At 40.9% G+C, this 17,949-nt stretch overlaps 1 protein-coding gene and 1 long non-coding RNA gene across 8 annotated transcripts in view; both read left to right on the top strand.

The window, feature by feature from the left end:
• The window catches only part of ATXN10 (ataxin 10), a 237,685-nt gene that overhangs the window by 116,001 nt on the left and 103,735 nt on the right, over positions 1-17,949 (top strand). Inside the window, exon 11 of one of the 7 annotated variants that reach the window (XR_007888686.1) lies at positions 2,525-2,653. The exons of the other annotated variants lie outside the window; for them this stretch is intronic. The gene's annotated coding sequence lies outside the window, so the exon portion shown is untranslated. Of the gene's footprint in view, positions 1-2,524; positions 2,654-17,949 lie in introns of those variants that run through there. 7 annotated transcript variants of the gene reach the window in all.
• Positions 6,380-11,230, top strand: LOC127381334 (uncharacterized). Its single transcript, XR_007888696.1, has 4 exons — positions 6,380-6,531; positions 7,187-7,283; positions 9,642-9,778; positions 11,156-11,230. It is a non-coding gene; the product is annotated as an uncharacterized LOC127381334 (long non-coding RNA).

Here is a 17,949-nt window from a genome sequence, read left to right as displayed (position 1 = left end):
CAGTTAAAATTAATGGCTACCAGTTGGGTTGAGACCTCTGAAAAGGAGAAGTCCAACACTCTTTCCTTCCTGGATCACCCTGAAGGTGGAGGTGGGCAGCACTGGGTCTCCTACACACAAGGCCAATCAGAGGTTGTTTCCCATGGATCTGATCTCCTGGCCAGGGACAGAGCACAGATCCCAGTGAGCTTTTCAAGATTTTAAAGTATTATTCAGTCTGGATGAATGACTACCCTTTGCTTTGTCACCAGAGAATATTTATGACAGTCGCAGTAAGGCTGAGTTCCTGGAGACGGGATAACGCGTGGCTTTATGCTGCCAGACAGAGAGTTCCTTTTGGTGGTCACACCAATGTTTTTTCATACTCCCACGGACACCACAACTTTTTTGGATAAGGAAGAAGATGATGGAACACAGATGAGGGAAATAAATGGCCTCAGAGAACTTGGATACGTGGGGGTATTTTTACCCTTTGGGGTTTTTTCTTCCTGAATTTCAGTGAGTGACTTATTGGAAACTTCTCTGGGTTTGAAGCGTTTTGTTCTTGTTCCACACAAAACTGTTTTGGGTTGTTTTGTTTGTCTTTGTTTATAATGCAGCTGAGATAGGATGACTTGATATTTTTAAAATAGAAAACTGATGCTTTCTGAGGGAATGGAGGGAACAGAAGAGGACCTTACTAGCTGGAAATATGGGTCATGCCAAGGACAACTTGTTGCTGTGAAGGATGTGTTGGAGATGGAGGAGAAGATTGTGTGAAAGCTAGTATGGAGGGAAGAGTAGTGCTGCTTCTCCTTGAGTGCCCAGTCCACTGACCATTCTCCAAATGTTGGATCCCAAGAGCTCCTCCACCACAGTCACATATCTCCTTCTATTCAGTTTTGTTGTTTTGGTTTGGTTTTGTTTTTTTTCCTCTTTCTTTCAAGGTAAATCCTAAATTAAACTGTTTCAACCCACAGCATTAGCAACTGTCAGGCACTGATTGCCAAACAAATACCTTCTACTTCAGGCACTGCTGTCTTGCTACCTTCTATCACTCCTTATTATAAACCCTATTGATATATACATACATATATATACACACACACACATGGTCTTCTTGTTGAGCTAAAAGAGTTAATGGGATTAGAAATCCAATTGTGTGAATTGCTATGCAGGAGAACCCTCACATAAAATGTTCAGCATCTTGTCCCTTCTCATTTTAATCATTACTGGACCCTATGAGGCACTGTGAATTTAGGAGTGTGCTGTTTTGGAGCCTACTACAGACTGGATGTTTCCCAGCACACCCAGATGAAATAGCAAATCTTCAGAGAAATAAATTGTTGATAAACTGTCATATCTATTGTGGAACAGGAGGGTAATATGCCAATGTCAGAGAGTCTTCCAGGGATTACTGATCAGATTTACAGCATGAATCTCCACACGACACCTGTTTGTTTCCACTTCATGCTCTTTTGGAGGAGTGCAGTCCTGTTTTTCATGTTGTGCAACTAAATCAATGAGTGGCACAAGTAAGGTATTCTATTTTTTCAAAATTATCACCCTTGGAATAACTTAATAGTTTGAAATCAGTATTTCCTTGGTATTTCTATGTCTACAATATAAAGAATATGGCAGCTGCTATAGTAATGGAAGATATAACTTAAATACGGACAGATCATCAGTGTAAGTCTTTCTGATAGTAATCCTCTTTTCCTTATCTGCTGTCGTTGCCATTGCATAGCTTCCTCACTTTTCTATGGGAACTTGTCAAACTGAGACAGGGACCAGAAATTAGTGGTGGTATTGAAACAAACTCTGTTGTTCTGAGATTTCTGAGTAACACATTCCCACTGCTGCTGGTGGGGTTCAAATTGGAATTTGGACACCCTTTGCTAGCTCCTGCTGATAAACTGAAAGAGAGAGAGAAGGTGGCATTGGTTTTGCATACACATTATTACCTAATTTTGATTTTGTTTTTCAGAAATAGTTGAGATTTCATATGTATTGAGAAGTTTAGCAAAGGTACACTTTGTGCAGATTCACTTGAAATATGAGCAGATGCTGAGAGAGCCAGGAAATGATGTTGGACAGGGCGCTATTACTGTTGTTTTTTCTACTACTTCCTTTCTAACTAGTGTAAACAAATGCATGTTTTTATGTTCTTTCCCTTAGGAAAGGGAGAACACTGAACTCAAGTGATCAATATTTGTTTTTTCCACGGTTACTTGAGAAATTTCATCCCAAAAATCTTTTTCAGTCACAAGTTGCCTGGCACCCATTGATAGGATCCAGCTTTTCATTTCTGGTCCACTGTAAGTTATGGGACCTGGCTAATAAGAACAAATCTGGATGAACAGTTTACAGAACAAATAAACCCTGGTGTATGTGTTTGTGAAAATTAAGGAATTTTTAAAATGAAATTAATAATTGTTTTTTAAATGGTGATTAATTTTACATTTTATATGCACTGTACATTTCCATATCCATTTATTGCTCTACACAAACATTTTTCATGTTTGTTTTATTTTTTTTTCCTCAGATTTTTTAGCAGATTGTATGGAAGCTGGATTTTATGGCTTCGGAACCACTGTGATTTCTTTTCACTTAGCAAAAACCTGAGGTACTCCACATGTGAACATGAGGTGCAGCGAGCCATTTTGTGGCAATCAGTGCCAGGACACAATGGTATGCAATTCCTGGATTGGATTTCTGGTGTTTGCTTTGCAGCTCTAGACAAATCACATCAGGGAGGCTTTCAGAGATGTTCGTGTCTGGTATTTATTTCCCATTGACACGCAATAACATGAAGCAGTTAACAGCCAGCTGTGTTTTTCTGAATCCCTTCCGTACAGTTTTTCAGTTTCCATGTTGCCAGTTATACCAAATAAAAGGTAAAAGCTTTGAGGTTTTCTTCCCTGGAATTTAAGTTCTGCAAAAGTGTATTTGCAGAGGTGACGTTTACTGTGTGGTACCTCTGAGGGGACTGCCATCTCACCCCTGCAGCAGAAGCTGGCTGGGTGAAGCTGCTGAGCACCTGGGTGAGCATGGACCTCTCAGACCTGATAGGAAAGGGGTTGCTGAACCACAAGACACTAATGAACAGGGAAGACTCACATACCATGCTTAGTTTGGCAGCTATGCTGCCCGATTTTCAGGTTTAGCAAATAGGTTGCGAGGCAGATTGTTTTCAAGAGTTTGAAAAGAGGTAGAAAGTATTTCAGGAAGTGTGCATAGGCTTGGCAAGAGCTGTGTGTCTGAGAACAGTGGTGGAAGGGGATCCTGGACCTCTGTCCAGGTTTGAGCAGGGGTGGTTAGGGCTTAGGAGGCCAAACAAAGGGGTTACTGGAGATAAGAACTTGTGCTTTCTAATGGTATCAAGAGCTCTTTTAACAGAGTGTGGTGAGGGCAAACAATATATACAGGTACAAAATAATACTACAAATTGGAAGACACAGTAGGCTTGTGGTTCAGACAGTGGATAGGAATCAGGAGTTCTTGGATCAGTTTTTGCCTTTGCCACAGCCTTCCTGTGTTACTTTCAGCCAGTCACTTAATCTCTGCATCCACCATCTGTGAAACAGCAAGGCTTGTAACTGTTTGTTTCTCTGAAAGCATGTATCTAATTTAGCTGTTATTACAAAAGTTAAATATTAAGGAACTGTTACATTGTCATAGGATAAAACCATGCCACATCTATTTTCACTGGGAACTTTGTTCTTTTGCTATTACATTGTTTTTCAGGAAAAAACAATTATTTAACTATGTGAAAACAAGTTAAGCAGAAATTCATGCCACTGCAGACTTCACAGCTGATTGTTCAAGAAAATGAAACACAGGTTGGGACACTGAAAGTAAACAAATAACATCATCGTGCTCCGTAGAGATCAGTCTCCCAGAGCTGTTCAGGAAGTTAGCTTGTGCCTAAATGTAGGCACTCCTCATCCACTTGTCAACAGGCACGCTGCTCGGAATCTTTGTTCAAATTTCCATTAATATTCTGTGTCAGAGAAGGGAAATAACTTAGATAAGATCAATTTTCAAACATGTTTCTTCAGGAAGGAACTAAAGAGCAATCCTGAAAACTACCACCTGGAATGTAAAAATTCTGTTCTTTGGTGAAATAAAGGAACTGCTGTGTGAGATGAAAAATGTCAATATATTTGGAGGACAGGTGAGTTTGCCAAACTTGAGCTATTTGCAAAAGTCAAGTCTGTCTTCTAATGTGTGTAGTCAGTTTGTGAGGAGGTGCTTCCACATGTAGGAAACACTGATTACTGAGTAAGTCTAAGCAATTTACACTATTCACATTATGAAACATGGAAGCCTCCTGTGACAGTTGGCAATGTGTCCATGGAGGGGAGACAATGACAGAGACTTTTGAAAATGTCAGCATGGGTTTATTTCTATTTTTCAAGAGTCATTATTACTGTGGGAAGAAGTAATTACCCATTAGAAGACTGAACAAATACATCTACCCAGCAGAGCTGAAGGGACATCTGTAGCACAATTACAGATGCCTAAACTGACAGGGAAGCAGGGAACTTGCAGCTGCACCTTCGCCGTTCAAAGCCAGCAGTCTGACCAAGCCAGGCCTATCCATGCTTTCATTTTACCTGATCAGAAATTTCCCAGCGTAAAAGCAGCTTCCAGGGGATGTAACCCTGAAAGGCATGTCTCGTCTCACCTCCTCCTCCCAGCCCAACCTAGCAGTGTGAGCTAGTAATAATGACCCTTAGCATTTTACAGAATTTCAAATATTTTACTTGTGTTGTGTCTACATTGTCACATGCACTGATGTCTCATCACTGAAGCATTTGTATTGCCATATTAAGTACTCTGTCTCATCTATCTCAGCTTACTCTTCTGGGTTGGTTTATTTTTTTTGGTGTGAATTACTCTTTGGAAAAAGGCCTCACCTTTTTTGTCCACTGTGTGTTTAATATGGTCCACACACTACTTCAGACTGGCTATGAACAACTCCAGAGCAATGTTTTTGAGAACTTATGCTCTGAGATCTGTAACGTAGGTTTCTTTCCAAAAAAACAGAAAAGCATGCTTAGAACCATCAAATCAGGGAGGTTTTCAGTGGGGAAATCACTCACCTTTAGTGGAAAAAAACTTCTCTGTATTCTTTGGATGGCCTTTTGTAATGCAGGGACTGTTACAAACCGCAAAACCAAAGAGCTCCTTCAGCTTCTGAAGCTGCTTCAGATTTGCACAGTTGTGTTCTTGGATGGTTTGGCACAGCTTTAGCAATGCAGAGCCTTGCTCCAAGGCGTCTTTGTATCCCTGCCTTGTCTGCTGGGACAGATGTGTTTGGTGAAGTCTTGAACCTGCTGTGAATTACTCGTGTGGCTTGCTGTAGTTGCATCCTCCACAACATATGTTACGTTACTGCTGCTAATAGAGAATATAATAGAGTTAAATTTTATATTGCTGGAGTTAAATCATAGCAGATCTGGCTGCTGCTTGTATCATTCTGTGCAAACTTGGGTCTATAGCATCTAAAACGCTTGGGATCTTTTGGGTTGTTGTGTTGTTTTTTTTTTTCTTTGGAATTATTTGGAACCAAACACTCTTAGAAAGGAGGCATAATTTGAAGCTCATTACATTACAAACTTCAGGTGGAGGTCTGCTGCACTTCATGACTCTCCTTGGAGTTGCAGAGTCAGAGCCTTTTAACCACCCAGAGCCCTGCAACAGTAGACAAGGGGCACAGACGTCCCTGCTGCAGGAATCCCACTGCCAGTAACAGCTTGATTAGTGCAATAACCTTCCAAAGAAGTAGCACTGTCACTGGAACGGTCAGCTAGACATTATGTGGTAGTAGTGTAATGTATCTTGGAAAAATGTTATAAAAATATATATAAGAAATACATTAAAATGTTATAATGGATCACATGTGATCTAATAGATCCTTTCTACCTGTTTTCTCTGATGCATGTGCTGAACTTTAAGTAACACGTGACACTAAATCCACACTATAAGGCCTAAGCATTCATTTTATGTTACTCATTCAAAGATCAACTGAATTCTCTGCCTGATGATGTCTCTGTCAACAGAAGGCAACAGAATATTTTAATTAAAAAGCTACAGCAAAGCACTAATAATACATGTTATCTCACCAGAACCACAGTTGTCTCCCCTGCAGCTACAGGAATTGCCAAAAAAAAAAAAAGCAAAAAAAAAAAAAGCCATAGAATAATGGATTAAAGATGCTTTCCAGCCTGAAAGCTTTAGACAATACATTGCCAAAATACGATTCTCAATAGGAATATTGTGAGAAAAAGCATCATTTAGAAGCCTAGCCAGCAGGCATCAGACTTATCTTTTTTTTTCCTTCTTCTTCTTTCTTTTTCTTCTTCTTTTTTTTTTCCTGTTGTTGCAGGCTGGCAGTACTTCTCTCCAGATGTACCATTTGGCACATTAAGCAATTCTTTTCTTAGAAGGGGAACCTATGGTTTTGCCATGTAATGCAAAACACCAATGGAATCACTACATAAGCAAAATGCCAGTAATGGTATAGTGGTCCAGCCACAAACATTGGTATGTTAATTTTGTTTTATTTTTCCCAGTGTGTCATCTGTAGTACTGTATTTTGTATCAGGACTATGGCTGGGCTGTTTAGTATCAGATTTTGAAGTGCATTTTCAGTGAGAGACTTAAGCTAGAAAACTGATGGGTTTGATGCTTAAGAAAAAAAATAATGCTGTACTTAATATAAATCTAACTACAATTTTAATCTGATTTTAGAGACCAGGCCAAATTTTCCCCTCAATTATAGCAGTTCAGCCTTACAGCTGCATGCATGTACTTTGGATAATGGTATCCAAATACACTGGAAAGCGAGTAGTTTCCGCTAAGGCTGCATCTTAACTTGCCATTGTTTCCTAAGACTATGCCTTCAAAGAAAAGACAGATTTATTTGCAAGTAAGACGATGAAAAAAATTATACATAGTCAGTTTGCATATGGAAGGCAGTGACTGGTTTAGTTCCCTCAAATGCAGCAGTAGTAGCTCTTATGCTGTATCCGGTGTATTTCAGATCACTTTCTGAATTTGTTCTGTGCTATTGATGTTGTACGGGAAGGAAAAAAGTTCCAAAACCAGGTGTTTTCCATTCCCTTGTTTTTCTGGCAGCAGAAAAAGTGGATTGCATGCTGAACAATTTTATCTACCACCTCTATGTTTTTGCATGCAGGAGAACATGAGTTGTTTCTTTTTAATTTGACTCTACTAGATGAAGATGGGATTTGGCCTACAATTTCTTCTGTAGGCCTTGTTGAAGGCCATCCAAGGTGAGGGTTTGTTTGTATTAAGTGCCATTCATATGTACTGGAAGGAAGCCCTTGCCCAGGTGTGCTTCGGTGTGGTGGTTTAGTTTGGGGAATTTTTGGGTAGCAGGGGAAGGGCCCCTGATAAGAAGCTGAGAAGCTCCCCCTGCTCCAAACCCAGCGAAGGAGCCATTAGAGGGACAATAGATGCACCTCTGCCAGTAATATACGAAAGAACTGAGATAACTCCTGAGCTGAGCAGTTAGAAAGAAGAGCTGTGCTGGAGAGGTGAAAGGCAGTGCTGGGGTGAAGATCCTGGTGGTTTATGAGGAAGAAGGGGAAGAAGGTGCCCAAGCAGAAGTTTCCCTGCAACCCATGGCGAGATGGCAGCTGTCCCCCTGCACTCATGGAGGAACGTGGTGGAACATTCCCTGAAGGCACCAGGAGGGGTGAACTTGGCCAGTGAACTTGGATTTTGTGGCCAGAGGATTTGCTGTCAGTGGACTCTGATTGTGCTAGAGGCGATGACTGTTCCCGAAGCAGCCCATGACTCTGTGGGAAGCCCAGGCTGGAGCAGCTCCGGACCTCGTGGGAAGGACTCATGAAGGAGAGGTTGGTGGAGGACTCTCTCCCATGGGAGGGACCCCCTGGGGTCGCAGGTGAGAACTCAGGCAGGAGCAGCAGGAACCACCAGCCTGTGAAGTGACTCCAAACCCCATCCCCTGTCCCCCTGTGCCGCTGGGGGGAAGGAGGGAGAGAAACCAGGAACAAAGGGACTTGGGCCCGGGAAGAAGGGAGGGGTGGGGTAACATATGCAAGCCCTGCTCTGTGTGTGTCTGTGTCCTGTGTGTGTTTGATTAGTGTGAAATGAAATTATTATTTTTTCCCCAAGTTGTCTGTTTTGCCCAGGACCTTAATCGGTGAAGAACCCTCCTTGTCCTTTGTCTCGACCCATGAGCTTCTAGTTGGGTTTGTCCTCCCCATCCCAGAGTGTTTGGGGGTGGGGACATTGAATGAGCAGCCATGGGGCTGGTTCTTTGTGGTCATGCTAGGCCCAAAGCACAACATTCCCCAAGGCTTGGGGAAGAGGGTGAGCTGGGATAGGTGCAGAAGGATGGTGGTTTGCACAGGTCCATGCAACACATCTGCAGGAATATGGTATCTTTTTTTCTAAGTTTGTTGCTGGAAGCTGAGAAGGAATATCTCAGGGAGGTTTGTTTTCTTCTTGCTATGTTTCTCATACACCTACCCTAGGTATCTGGTACTGGATACCATTGATACTACTATAATTTCTTTTTCTTCAAGTGGAGGATAGCAGAGGAGCAGAGACATTCCCCACTTCCCTTTGTCTCTATACACTGGATCTTTATGTGTATTACAGAGTATTTCTTCCCATCAATAGGCCTGCCCTTTCCCCCGTCTGAAACTTTTTGAAGAATCTCTGCATTTGACACAAAACATTGTACTTTTGGTTCCCTGTGTGAGGAGGGGGCAGCACTTTCATGGGACCATAGCAACAAACTGCCTCCTTTTCTAGCCTTGAGGCCAAAGGAGAAAAAGGAGGTTGGCTCGGCAAGTGATACATTCTTCCTTGGCTAGGCTGCTCTTTGCACTGGGAGAAAGGTTGTCACCTTGGAAGAGAGCAGCAACATCCTGCCCAGCCTGACTCCTGGCTTGGGTTCCCTAGTATTTTTCTGTTTGTTATAACAAATATCCTGTAATTCAAGCTCTCCGTAGGTGGGGTCAGACTCTGCTCAGCAGAGTTTCGGTAGATAGCAGGTTTCTTTCTATTTAATATGACAGGTGTTTAGTTTTTAACTGGCTGCTGCCATTCACCATAAATCTCACCTTTCCTCCTCCCAACTTAAATATGTCAGTTCTGGCTTTTGCCTGTCTGCACAGTCTGAAAATGACAGCTTCTGATTACCCACACATACAAAGCAGTGGAAGATCAACAGTAAAAAAAAAGTTATTTCTGTCCAAGTTTCTGCTTAAATTAGGTTGTGTGGCCTTTCCAGTTTGATTAACTATGTAATTAATAATGACCAGGTGTGGCAGGGTAGGCACTTTATGCTGGTGCTTTTTTTTTTTCTGTCCCATGAATGCTGGGAAAGAATGCAAGGAAGGCACTTAATTGTGAGAACACTTTTCCTCTCGTGTTGGTTCCATTCCTAAAATCTAGTCATGTTTTAAACCCCCAGGAAGAGGAACAAGCAAAATTTCATGATTTCTCTTTGGGCCTGTGAAGGATAAAGGCTAAAGCATTTCTGAAAGGAAGCTAATCCTCACTCCTGGTCAGCTGCAGGAGTGAAAAGGGCAGTGCTAATGCGGTGCCCTGTTTTGTTTTTTTTTCTGTTTTCTTTTTATCTTTTTTCTTTGAAGCAAACAATCCTGGGCAAAACATGGTTGTGGAGGTTTACAACTACCCTTGGAGTTGAAGTGGAAAGAGTCACCACCGTGTTGCTGTGAGCTCTGCCATGCTGCTAGAGCATGGAGGGGGAACAGGATGCATATTCAAGGTAAAATACTTTAAATCATATTGCTAGCTAGATGTCTCAAATCATATTTACACTTTTCTCACTGCCACTTATGTTGCAGAAAGTGGTTCCCTCCCATTTGTAGGGTGCCTGGGCTGGAGTGATTGAAGTAGAATGTGAGATTACCATGGGACTGTTTCTATTTTAGGCAAATATGTTAAATAGAATTAAAGTTTGAAATGGCGTGTGAATGCAACTCAAAGCACTGGCACTGCTTTACTCGCCAGGACACTATCAGTGAGAGTGTATCCATTAAAGAAATGTTGATTAGGCAATCAGCCTGTGCAAGGCTTTTCCCTGTGGCACACCATCCACTCTTCATGTTTGCTATATTTTCATAAGACTTAGGTAACTGAACTTACATATTCTCCATTCCAAATTCCATTCAGTTTCTTAATACTTCTCAGCTAGAGGTGACTTTTCGTGCCTGGCTGTCATCCAAATTGCATGTTGAAGGGAATTTGAGGAAACTTGAAATTTTAGTGTGTTAATAAAGTGTTGCCTGAAAAAGTAAAGCCAGATTGGTTTGACATTAATATTAAAGAGTATGTAAATAGTAAAGGCTGAAATGCCAAAACACATGAAGATAATTAAAAACTATTACCCTGAGCTCAAGGTTTGTTGGTGACATTTCATGAGCTATTCTAGTGAAGACTATTAAAAATTATGCACTGCCATATTCTGAGTATGTCAAGCTTCCCTTCTATTGTTGATATTTGTAATTCAGAAGATTCTTCTATAGTCACACAAAACCACATATTATGTTACTTTCCTTCAAAATCTTCCTTGAGCCTTCACTGCAAGAATGCCTACAAAGGAAGTTTTGTCTACAGCTTATTGCTGGTGCTTTCAGAAGTCTGTTCTCCTCCTTTGTCCCAGTGCATCTTTTCTCCTTTACTTATCTCCCTGAATCTACCTCCTCTCTCTTAACCTCTTCATGTGGAAGTTTTCTGAGGCAAGAACCAAGTTTACTTTCTAGGTGCACACAGCACCTAGATCTTTGCCCATAATTAATGCTCACTATCCATACATCCAACAGGATATGGCACTTCCTAAGAAGAATTGGTTCTTTTCTGAAGAGTGGAGTTACACTAGCCTTTTATAAGGTTAATCTTTTAGGTTAGTAATTTCTTTTGTGTGTTACAGCTCTAGCACAAAAGCAGTGGTCCCTCTACATGAGGTTTCACCTCGAAGAAGAGATGATAAGCTCATTGATAGGATATATTCTGTGGGCTTTCCCATTTACCTCTGCCCCACACTCCCACATGCTCCTGTCCAAAAACCTTGAGGTTCTGGGTGTGATGTGCAAAATGGGGTTGTTGGTGCTTTGTCCTCCTGAGTTCTTTGAAATTATGATAGGCCATTTCATGGAGACTAGCAGAGAGATCAAGAGGAGAATGGTTCTGGTGCTGATTCCTGACCCACTGAGATCCAGTAGGTACATTTTAATTTGGTTTGTTTGATTCACTGATAAACTTTATGCTAGTATGTTGTTGCTTTCCAGATGAATGAAATGTTTAAAGGCTTTCAATTTATTAAGCAAAGAAACTGAGTTCCAATAACATCAAGTAAACCTTTACCACTTTTTAAAGATGCCTTGACGAGCATGTAAAATGTTAAATTGGTTTTAATATTCTTTCATACTACTAGGCTCCACTTTAATATCAAAAGCAACTAGTGAGTGAGGTTGGATTTGATGTTAGGAATAGCATTATGTCATCAGAAAGGAAGGTGCTGCTTAACCACTAAAATCTTTTCAAAGTATTTTTCTGAGTAGATTTGTTACTAATCGTACTATATAAATTTAAGAGTGGAAATTTAATTTCTCCACCATCATAACTTAATGTCTAATATTTTGCACTGAGCTTTGGAGTCCAGCCAAAATGCAACTCTCCCTGGAAATTTGTTTTTGATATAATCCGATTTTCTAGTTAAACATTTCAAATGAAATATACTGAGCAAGGAAAAGAGGACTAATTTGTTTGGAGAACTCTATAGGCAGAAGATTGCCTGAGGACTTCCTTATTGAATGTACCTTATCTTGCTGTGTATCCAGTAACAGATAGAGTTGGAGTATAAGGTACCTCAAGCTCTGTTTGATTTTCTTTTTTTTTTTTTTTTTTTTTCATCTCCAACTACATGGATTAGAGCTATTAAGATGTTGGTCTAAGTTACAAGAGTTTTGGAGACCGGAAATACTTGATTTCAGTGGTTGAATTTAAAGTTATCTGAAGGTAAATATCTCTTATCTAAACGGTGTGTAAATTGTGTATGCATCTGATTTTGTTTCCTCAGTGGATATCATTTTCCCTTGGTGAGTGGTTCGTTTGGCTTCCTAAGCAGAACTAGACAAACTCCCAAATCACTTCATGCTTTCAGTGAGTTGTGTCACCTTTCTCTTTTTTATTTTCTTTAATAATTCTTTTTATGCTTCCAGAACAATTGAGCTGCAGTATTGTAAAAGTTTTGCTGTCATCTTCTGTGTGCTTGTCTCAAATTTCATACCTTAATAATTACTGTATTTGATATTCAGCTACCATCTTTCTAATAGTGCATGCTTTGGGGTCTGTGATTTCTGATGTGACTGCAACATTGCCTTTCCAATGATACCTTGTGTTGCATTAAAGGGTGCAAACACTAGAATTGTGAATACTGGAGTTACGTACACTTACCCAGCCTGGGGAGCTGCAACCTACTGCTGTAATTTCTTGTTCAAGTTTCCCGAAAATAATGCCTCACCCAAATGCTTTCTTAAATGGCTACTGTCTATTGCTAGTTTGTGTAGAGTCCAAAGCTGGCTAAATTCCACCAACAGTCTGAGTTTTCAAAAAAGATCTGTGTGGTGGATACTATACTTTTAAAAAACACACATGTAACAAGTACAGTGTGGATTCACATACATATTTGTTCTAATACTAAGTAATTATCAGTAATATCAATAAATATCAGTAATATTAGTTAAACTGATGCTTTCCAGAGGACATTTCTACTTTGAAAAGTCATTCTGAAAAAATTTCACCTTTCCTCCATACTATTATCGCTACATAACATACCAGTATCGCTCCATAACACACCATTATCAGCAAATACCTGATAACATATCCCTATATGCTTGCTGTTGTGAAAGAAGTTAGTATTTACTACTTTTATTGCTGCAAGCATTGCCAAAGTGTGCAGCTGTCTCAGTTTTGGTATAAGTCTTGGCATTGTTAACTATTTTGCTACTGTGGATGGAAATCCTGCTTTTAATTTACCCTTGTTCTACCTTATTGGAAACAGGGAATTGTCCACATTGAGCTGAGAGCAGAGTTTGGCTCCTGGAATCTCTGTTACTGGTGGTGCTATGTAAGCCAAATGAAAACCAGCTTGGCTTCAGTCAGAGTCCAGGCTAACTTTTCTCAGCTTGGCAACCATGAGTACCACACTGCTCAATAAATTGGCATGAGGACGGACTGACGCACTGATGTTGCTAGATTGACTGTATATATTTTATATGGTCATACAACTCAAATTGTTTAAAGTCTCTTAGCAGTGCTAGCTGGATCTTCTTGCAGTCCCCACCCAATCTCTGCATGTGCAAAGCAGCTGGTTCTTCATTTACTAGGATAAGGGGCGTAGGAAGTACTGCACGGAGATATGTGTTTTCATCACAGATCTTGATGCCCTTTCAGAACGATAGCATTAAGAGGCTGATGTGTCCTCCTTTGAAATCCCAATGCAGGATGGTGGTAGGATGCAGGAGATCAGTACCACCCCTATACCTCTGAAATTATTTTAAAACAACCGGAATTTGGATAGACTGTGGCAGCAAAGAATGTAGGTGCAATCTCAAAAGTGAAGCTGCCACTGCTTTAAAGATCTGTCTTAAAACTCTGACTATGCTGATGTATCAATTTACCAGCTGATGGACTCTGAAAAGCCTGATTTTCAGTCTCAGTCAGATGGAAAAAATGGGGTCAATACTCCAGTTCTGTGGCCATTCGTGTTTGTTTTTCTGCATGTTGTAAGGGATGGTCTGTCCACTGCTGCATGGCCTTCCTGAATAGGAATATCGATACACTTCCAGTTAGGCTGAGACAAAGATTCACTCTTTGGTGGCATTTGCGCAGCCTCCCCTGCCAAAGTTGTGCGGCTGCTTTGTATTTCGTCTTGGGAGTAGCATTTCCTTGAAACCAGTCTTCAGGAATCCAGTATGTGTAACTTGGAGTGGGGGAGAGTGTCCTCAATTTTGTTAAAATCATATCCAGGACTTTTGAGGAGGAAAAGGCTTGGAGAAAAGGAAGAAACCAGTGTGCTCTTAATGAAAACATTAGATTCCTTGCAGAAGGCTGCTTTCCTCACAAGGCAACCACCAAAAAGAGAAGTAGTGATTCTTGGGTTTCAGGTTTCTGTGTCCCTTTGAGCTGATTTGCAACCGTGAGAAAGGTGCCAATATCTTTGTATTGTTTGGCAGGGAAAAGATTACCTTGTAACTCATCTTGTCTGGCTATGGCCTGGCAATGGATCATGATCAGGTTTATGGCAGCCTGACAGTTTTAAAAGAATATGTTGGCATTTTATGAAAAGGGAAGTTATTACACTTGAAAGGAAGTAAAAACAAAACCAGAAAATCTACGCTTGTCAGTTTTATGGCAGAAAGGCAGTAAAAATTCTGGCATGTTACTTCAGCCAGTTCCCTGCAACAAATTAGTGAACTTAATTGATTACAAAATCAAAGATGAATTTACATAAGCATTTATGCTTTAGCTACCCTGTTCCTACAGTGTGTCAGACACTCAAAAGAGTCAGGCCCATGCCCCTTACAGTTAAAATTGGTTTACAGCCTAAATTTAGTTGTGTGGCAGCAAGAAGGGAGTCTGGAAAGAAAAGAAGAGCATGGGAAGGGATGGGACCTCCTGGGTCACTGGCTCCAGTCCCTCCCAGTCTCAGGAAACCACATTGTGTTACCCTCTTTCAGACTGTGTTACGATCTTGACATACCGTTAGATGCTACAAAAGATGGGGGGTTAAATTTACAGATTTGTCCCAGCCCATTATAGTTTTCCTCTGTCTCCATTGGCTGTGAGTTTGGACCCACATTGAGGCTTATCACAAGGTTCTGCTGGTGGCTGTGTTTTACAATGAGGCAATGTGCCAGGGAGCTGGGGACTGTGGAGGTCAAGGGCAGCGACATTAGTGAGCAGAGCATGAAGAATGAGGAGGATTCAAAGTAGCTCTTCCAGCAGCCAAGAGGAGCATGAACTTGGAAAATAAGGTTTCCAAACATTATTTCTCCTTCTGTCCCGAACCTGCTGTCAGAGGAGTGAAAGCAGATTGCTTCCCCCGGATGTGTCTACCCTGCAGTGCAGCCTAGGGTGACCTGAGGAGACTTTGGGTGCTGGGGACAGGGTGAACGGGTGCCTGGGGAGCCCCATGCTGTGCCAGCTGGTTGGCTTTCCATTCCCATGCTAGCTTGAGTATCAGTACCTTCTGAGCTACTCTCTCCTTGGAAACCCTTTCTCATGCCATCCTTAAAAACCTTTCAGTGTGTATCTTCACCTTCATGCTTATGTGGGAGTTCAGTATATGAGTAAGGCATACAAAGCTGGGTTCTTTGGCGAGTGCCACAGCCTCAAAAGCAGTTGTGAATTATTTTGCTTTGTCAGTCAGAACTGTAAACTGCAACCGTATGGCTTTAGTTCCAGAGAGGGCTGAGTGGAGTTCCTAGCATTAGAGCATGTTTTTACTCAGGCAACGTAGCCAAAGCAAACGATGAAACCAGACTTCTTCTTGTGGTCAGAAAGAAACAAACAATTTGTTTTGATTGAAGGCTCGGTGCTGTCAAGAGGCCTGGAGTTATGAGCAGCTGCATAGGAAGCACAATGATATGGGCTAGTGGTTGCCAATAGGAGTTACATCTCTCGCAACTGAACGTAGGGCGCGATGAGCAGCTGCAGTGCTGAGAGCAAGGCTTGGAGCCCAGAGAGGCAGATCCCTCACTTCTGGCAACAGGGAGGGCTTGGCTGAAGTGATCTGGTTTTGTTAATGCCAATCAAGATTTCTGAATATTGAACGTGATTGCCTGAGTAGATGTAGATAATCTTCAGACTGGCAGTAATTTTCTACAAGTGTTATGTTTCCCATTTTGGAAAGGAACAGCATGATAGCGAGTATTTTGGGTCAGTAACACATGCTATTACACCTTCCTGTGGCCAGAGAATCCATATTGCTTGTGCCTCCATCCCTACAGTGCCTGGATCCTCTGGATTACACAGCCTTGTGCTGTCTGAGGCAGGCAGCTTTTTATTCCTTTATCTTCTTCTGTGGGTCAGGACTTTCTTTGTGCCTTAAGCTGTGGCTCAAAGCAGTCATTGCCCCATCTTAGTTGTGCCCAAATGGCACCAGAATCCCCGTTCAGCTAAAACTATGGAAGATACAACATACATTTGCATTTAAGAATAACCTAGCTCAATTTAGAATGTTTAGGTAAGGTAGAGGTTTTAATGAAGAAGTTCCTCCCTTTGTATTTCCTTTTTAGTTGCTTTCTGCTCTCTTGTAATATGCTATTGGACGAAAGTGGGAACACAGGTCCAACCTCGGTGAACTCACTTTACAAGATTTTGCTTGATAATATTAACTGCAGTTAGTTGGGTGAACAGAGCTAAATGTAATGCAGTAATAGTTGTGCCTCCAACAACAGGAATGCAGCTTGTCTTTTAATGCTGTAGTTCCCCTTTTACTTACTTATCATTGGCTCCTTTGCAATATGAGCTTGAAATCAAAGTGCTCTTGCAGTGGATTTCTGTTGTGGATTTTTCGGTGGATTTTTCTCTTGATGAGGGTGTTCTGATCATACGTGTTCCTTAAAGGTTAATGGTGGAACCCTAAGTGAGAATGTTTTGTTTATGGCATGTGTGCAGAAGACAGATCTGCAACTTCAAGACTTTCTATTGCAAAATTTACTGGGAGCCTCTCCCAGTTGTGAGCTCATAGTAGGTAGATGTGCCCTGTGTATTAGACATGTTCTGTGGGAAGGTCACAGTTTTTCCTCTCTGAATGGACCTTTGAGATTGGGCTTTGTTGGTTTTATGCTGTAATCTACTCTGAATCTTGTCACATTTAGAAATCATCTCTGTTGTAATTTGTTTTGAAGATGGATTTAACCTAAAACTTTGTCCAGGTGATTTGAACTTGCTAATTTATCCATGGTTTGATTTTGGAGGGTTTACCAGATGTGAATGTTTTCTTTAGGTGCCAAAAACAAAGTCTGTTGTGTTTGCTATTGAACTCAACATGGGAAGTATGTTTTGGGTATTTTCAGATTCCTGAAGGGATTTTAGGTCTAAAGACTCATCCTAATTTGTAATTCCCAAATCAGCTTTTACATGGCATGAGAATAAATGTTCCATTTTCTGATGAGAAGGTTGGAGTCCTGCACAAGCACAGTGGAAAAACTTTAGGTACTTAAATATATTTTACTGATGAAAGTTTTGCCTGGGCAGTGTGTTTATGAAAGATGTCCTCATATTTTGAGAGCCCAAATTTCACCTCTAGAACATGAGATGCTTATGTTCAGACTTAGCCATTTGTGTTGGAGTTGGCAGGGAAGGGAGTATCTGGTCCTGAATGTCTCTGTGCTCAATTCTTATTTTAAGAGATGGGAAATTAGTAACACTTCTTAACCATTCATGGGTATTGTTAATATAACTATATAAGGAAACAAATAGCATGGTAAAATGGTGGTTATATGTATGGAGAAATATAGTGAGCACTTAAGCTTCTATTTGTCAGAATCTCTAGTCATTTTGTGAAAGCTTAGGTGAGTAGAAGAATCAGAGCTGCCACTTAAAAATAAGATTTGGATAAAGCTATTTTGAAATCGCTTCCTGGAAATTTTGGCAAAAGGAGCTTCTGCAGAGCTTGTTGTTAAGGAAATCATGTTAGAAAGTGCTAATTTTTGGTTTGAAGCCCTTACTAAGAAATAAAATATGAATAAATGAAGTTCAGAGTCAACACATACTTGCAGAGCTCTACTATCCACCGAGTGTTCATCTGTAAATTAGCTGTTTATCTGTCCTTGTAAACCTGTGTTCTGAAACATACCTGAGACCAGGAAGAGCTGTGTGTCAGGATGGGAATTGCCTGAGAGGCTGCCTTGCTGCTCCAGAATACCA

This window comes from Apus apus, chromosome 1, assembly GCF_020740795.1.
Source record: "Apus apus isolate bApuApu2 chromosome 1, bApuApu2.pri.cur, whole genome shotgun sequence".
Classification (NCBI taxonomy): domain Eukaryota; kingdom Metazoa; phylum Chordata; class Aves; order Apodiformes; family Apodidae; genus Apus; species Apus apus.
Note: the sequence above shows the minus strand (reverse complement) of the source record. Positions and strands in the feature narration are given on the sequence as shown.